This window comes from Trichomycterus rosablanca, chromosome 15 (genome assembly GCF_030014385.1).
Source record: "Trichomycterus rosablanca isolate fTriRos1 chromosome 15, fTriRos1.hap1, whole genome shotgun sequence".
Lineage (NCBI taxonomy): Eukaryota > Metazoa > Chordata > Actinopteri > Siluriformes > Trichomycteridae > Trichomycterus > Trichomycterus rosablanca.
The window spans coordinates 942,773-949,215 of NC_086002.1; positions in this window are offsets into that span (position 1 = coordinate 942,773).

Genomic DNA, 6,443 nt, shown 5'->3' on the forward strand with positions numbered 1-6,443 from the left:
CAGATTTTATGGGTCAAGGGCTTTCAAACGAGCGGTCGGTCGTCACCATGACCATTTGTTAGGTACAAATTCTTCCTCCCCCAGGTCACAGGTGCAGGTAGTTGGTGGTGCACAGCTCCAGATAACAAAGTTCGAGCCACAAAATAAAGTAAAACACCGGGAGTTTAGTCGGATGGTGTTTGGTTTGTTAGCCTGCAGCCGCTCATCGCTCAGCGAGGGTCAGGGGTGACTTTAAGGGTGGGGCGTGGTCCCCCCTGAAACGACTGCTTTGTTGTTGGTGGCGGGAGTGCAGGGCTATTAAAAACACCGCTGGGGGGCCACATGGAGACTTCAGAGCGACCGCCAACCAGCCCCTGACCAATCAGAAGCAAGAACTCACCAGCATCGGGCTAAAAAATGCATAAAAACGCTGCGCTAATATTTATATTAAATTACTGCAAAATCTATCACTGAAGTCATGCTAGACGCTACGGCTAATTAGCAGCTCCCGGCGCTAATTAATCTCGCCGTCTAATCTAGTCACGCCGCGCTTCATTAGCGCCAGCTCATTGTTTAGCTATCATCAACGGCCTTTCATCTCTCAGGTGCTAAAAAGAGATCGAGTCGGGTCGGGTCGAGTGCTTTAATTAGCTTATCAAGCGACGAAGCTCGTCAGAAGATAAAAATGATGCTTTTTAAAATGATTAGCATTAGAAAGCGAAGCGCTGAACGAATGTACCTGAAAGTGTGGTGACGGATAAAATTCTACACATGATTTCTAAACAACTAGCTAGCTCATGGTTAGCATTTTCTATGCAACGATGCTAAACCAACAAGCTACCTCGTCCTGCATCGCTCTGCTAATAAGCGGACATTTTTAGCAAAGATTTACACAATAGACCATTAGCGATTAGTTGATTTTCACACCTGTGTTAGCAGTTAGCTTCTTTCTTTGATGTGGCGGTTAACAAGATGAATGTAAGTAGATCTTGTTTGATAGCCACAGATAGCCTGTAGCATAGCACAATGCTAACTGGTAAGCACTTACCTTCTTTTTGTCAGTGTTAGCAACATTAGCAACATTAGCATTTGTTCCTTCAGCCGTGTAGAAAACAAACCAGCAGTAGATGAAGTTTGTTTGTCGCCGTGACCCCCGAACCTCCGGCGGCTCTTTAATTAAACCCTAATTAGCTTCGTTCGGTGGGGTGCAGCTTCCGGCGGGTGATCTCTGGTCTGAGGGAAGTCGTTAGCCTGGAGGAACGTGTGTCATGCTAATAATATGTAAACAATGATACACACAGTCCATGCTAAGCTAGCAGTGCTGAATATGCGCATCTATAACATGAATCTCAAAGCCACCAAAATAAATAAATAAAATAAAATTAATAAATAAATAAAACATGAATAAATAAACAAATAAAAGAACAAATAAATAAATAAATGAATAAATAAATACATAAATAAATAAATAAATAAATAAATAAATAAAATAAAATGAATGAATGAATAAATAAATAAATAAATGAATAAATAAATAAATAAATAAATGAATGAATAAATAAATGAATGAATAAATAAATAAATAAACAAATAAACAAAGAAATGAACAAATAAATAAATGAATTAATCAATAAATAAAAACAGGTATAAATGAACAAATAAATGAATAAATAAATAAATAAACAAATAAATAAATAAATTATTTAATTAATTAATTTAAAAAACAGGTACAAATAAATAAATAAACAAATAAATAAATGAACAAAAAAATAATTGAATACATAAATAAATAAAGGAATAAATGAATAAGTAAATTAAAAAAACAGGTACAAATAAAGAAATGAACAAATAAATAAATAAATAAATAAATAAATAAATAAATTATTAATTTATTAAATAAATGAATTAATAAATAAGTAATTAAACGTATACATAAATAAATTGATAAATAAACAAATAAAACAATAAATACATAAATAAATGAATAAATAATTAAATAAACAGGTATAAATAAATAAAAAAATAAACACACACACACACATATAAATGAACAAATCAGTAAATGAATAAATAAATAAATAAATGAACAAATACAAAAAAGAAAATATGAATAGATAAGTGCATAAATAAATGGCTGAATAAATAAATAAATGAATTAATTAATGCATGAATAAATAAGTACATTAATAAATAGATAAATAATTAAATGAATGAATAAATAAATAATAAATAAATGAATGAATGAATAAATAACACAAAGTTAAACTTAAATTAATAAACTTAAATTAATAAATGATAAATAAAAACAAAACAAAACAAGCCAGGATAAAACACACAATCAAAAGTATGTGGACACCCTCTGACTCGGGACAATGAGTTTGTCTGATGCCATAAATCGACGGACGTTAATACAGAAGAAGTTTATTGCTGTGGTGTCTTCTACTCTTCTGGGAAGGTTTTCCACCAAGTTCTGTGGGGATTTTTTAAATTTCAGTAGGAAGCATTTGTCACTGTACGAGAAAGCGTGGTTCACAATTGGTCTTCCAATTCATCCCAAATCTCTACTCAGACCCCTAGAGTTCCTTCATACCACTCTGTCACTTCATGTTCTTACCCACCTCTGTTATTTGAGCAGTATAATATATGTAAAGTGGTGGATCCCCGCTGGTCCTGACATCCCCAGTGTTCCAGGTAATGTTTCCAGGCTTCGCTTGACATCTCTTTTAAATTGGGCTCGTGCCCGGCTCCCCTCCGCGAGCACCTCATTATTTCTGTAGAGCCTGTGAGGCACGAATCGTATCAACCAATTAGTCCTGCTCCACGTCCACGTCCCAATCCCAGGCTGAGCTCCAAACTCTGAGCTCCAAACGCTGAGCTCCAAACTCTGAGCTCCAAACTCTGAGCTCCAAACGCTGAGCTCCAAACTCTGAGCTCCAAACTCTGAGCTCCAAACTCTGAGCTCCAAACTCTGAGCTCCAAACTCTGAGCTCCAAACTCTGAGCTCCGGGCTCTGAGCTCCAAACTCTGAGCTCCGGGCTCTGAGCTCCAAACTCTGAGCTCCAAACGCTGAGCTCCAGACTCTGAGCTCCGGGCTCTGAGCTCCAAACGCTGAGCTCCAAACGCTGAGCTCCAAACTCTGAGCTCCAAACTCTGAGCTCCAAACTCTGAGCTCCAAACTCTGAGCTCCAAACGCTGAGCTCCAAACTCTGAGCTCCAAACGCTGAGCTCCAAACGCTGAGCTCCAAACTCTGAGCTTCAAACTCTGAGCTCCGGGCTCTTCCTCGCGTCATGCTGAGACAATGAGAAATATTTTGGATTCCACATTTCAGCAACCGCCAGAAATGTTATTAATGCTCCGGGGTCCCGGGTTCGAACCTTCGATCCTGCAGATTACCGTCTCTGGAACATCAGGAAGCTTTGTGGCCTCTTAATTCCTCATTAGTGACTCGTTTGTGCCCACATAAATACAGGTAGTTTGACTGCAACCATTACAAAGTACGTGGAACAGTGGTCTCTTCTCTCTTGGTGGTCCGAAAAACTAAATAGAAAGATCATGGATGGCACAGTCCACAAGTCCACAGTCATGCCAAGGTTCAGAAACTTCTTTCTGACACAGTAACTTCAAAGCAGTTAACAGTGTTACAGTGACACTAATAATAATAATAATAATAATAATAATAATAATAATAATAATAATAATGATAATAATAATAATAATGAATAATAATTAATAATAATAATAAATAAAAATTATAATGATAATAATAATAATAATAAATAAATAATATTAATAATAATAATGATAATAATAAATAACAAATAATGATAATAATAATAATAATAATAATGATAAATAATATTAATAATATTAATAATAATAATGATAATAATAAATAATAATAATGATAATAATAAATAATAATAATAATAAATAATAATAAATAAATAAAAATACTACTAATAATAATAATAACAACAACAACAACAATAACAATAATAATAATAATAATAATAATAATAATAATAATAATAATAATAATTAAACAGTTTGGCTGTATGAGAACAGCAGACAGACAGGACTGACTCGGGCGTGCAGCTTTTATCTGAATAGATTGTGATTAGAGGGATTCAGGAGAACAGACGTTATTCAGGCGTGTCAGGAATAAAAGTGTTAGACGTGATAATATCACTGTAGGAGCTGCAGGATCTAACCAGGAACGACTGAGATTCATCTCCAACCAGTTCATCAATCCCAGCGCGTGAGAGGAATCAAGATCAGAGCGACGAGTTATTAACATTTACATTAACAACAAGAATCAGGTTATTACAGTCTAATCCAGCATTCTAACACCATCAGCACAACACAGCAGCCAGAGCTCGTTATTATTCAACCAGAGCTTCGGGTCGGGGCCTTTCTGTGTGGAGTTTTGCATGTTCTCCCTGTGTGGGTTTCCTCCGGGTGCTCTGGTTTCCTTCTACAGTCCAAAGACGTGCAGTCAGGTGTGTGTGTGTGTGTGTGTGTGTGTGTGTGTGTGTTCTGTGATGGTCTGGCAACCTGTCCAGGGTGTTTCCTACTTTTTGCCGGGTGTATTGTACCCACCGCGACCCTGACCAGGATAAAGCAGTGGTAATTATAATTAATGTGTTAACATCAAAGTCAGGCAGGCATTATTTTGACCAGGGCTTTGGGACTCCACTGAACCACAGCTGTGTTGGTGCTGCACAGATTTATAAACCTGGGTTTGAATCCCACCTGTGCTGTGCTTCCGATCTGTCCAAGATCAAAACAAGACCAGGAACCATAGCAACCGAGATCAAAACAAGACCAGGACCCATAGCAACTAAGATCAAAACAAGACCAGGACCCATAGCAACTAAGATCAAAACAAGACCAGGATCCATAGCAACCGAGATCAAAACAAGACCAGGACCCATAGCAGCCAAGATCAAAACAAGACCAGGACCCATAGCAACTAAGATCAAAATAAGACCAGGACCCATAGCAACCGAGATCACAACAGGACCAGGACCCATAGCAACTAAGATCAAAACAAGACCAGGACCCATAGCAACCGAGATCACAACAGGACCAGGACCCATAGCAACCAAGATCAAAACAAGACCAGGACCCATAGCAAGCAAGATCAAAACAAGACCAGATCCTATAGCAACCAAGATCAAAACAAGACCAGGACCCATAGCAACCAATATCAAAACAAGACCAGGAACCATAGCAACCAAGATCAAAACAAGACCAGGACCCATAGCAACCAAGATCAAAACAAGACCAGGACCTATAGCAACCGAGATCAAAACAAGACCAGGATCCATAGCAACCAAGATCAAAACAAGACCAGGACCCATAGCAACGAAGATCAAAACAAGACCAGATCCTATAGCAACCAAGATCAAAACAAGACCAGGACCCATAGCAACCAATATCAAAACAAGACCAGGAACCATAGCAACCAAGATCAAAACAAGACCAGGACCTATAGCAACCAAGATCAAAACAAGACCAGGATCCATAGCAACCAAGATCAAAACAAGACCAGGACCCATAGCAACGAAGATCAAAACAAGACCCACTGGAACTCCACTGAACCACAGCGAAAGCCAAATGGAGGAAACCTGACACAGTGACGAATCAAACCAGAATTGCTCGACCTGCTGGTGTTTGGTTTGAGTCCCAGCTGAGCCCCGTGCTCATGACTCCACTCATTAAAGAGACCTCATTTTTGGGTGAGAGGGGAACCAGCGCTGATCAAAGGGAACATCAGAGCTCATCTGCACTTGGACGCTCTTCAGACCTCGTTCTAAAACAAATCAGATTAAAAACGGAACAACAAAGAAGTAAATCATCATTTTACTGTAGGAACATGAGAAAGCACAAACGGTCACCTGGGACGAGCTTAAAAAGCCGCTGGAACGTAGGTGACACTGTCCACAGTCAAGCCAGCTTCACAGCACCATGGATTAGGAGACAGTCGTGCAGGACAGAAGATCATTTGTTTACATTTGTCCTACTAATCTGCGTTAAGGGGCTGATTTTGGGTTTTGTTGGTTGTTGCAATAATGTTTTGGGGATGCTTTGCTGCTTCCAGATTTGGATGAACTGCTATTATTCGAACCCAGCGCTGGTGTGCTATCAGAACGTCCCGCTGCATCACCCCGCCGCCCACTGCTTTGTGTTGGTTTACTCCAGTGTTCAGTATAACTCGTTATTTTACATCTATATTTTCTGCCCACGTCACTGTGTTATTAAACTTAGCATCGGCTACACGCCGCAAGGTTTCCTCTAAACCTCATCGAAACATCGCAGTCTCGCTAATCCTCACCACCGAGCCGCGATGTTGCAGCGTGCTCTTTTTTTAGCGCAGACGCACGTCTGACATTTTGAAAGATGAATTTTTAGCTGCGCCCACGCCGTCGCCGCCTGTCAATAACCGCGAGTTCATTAAGGA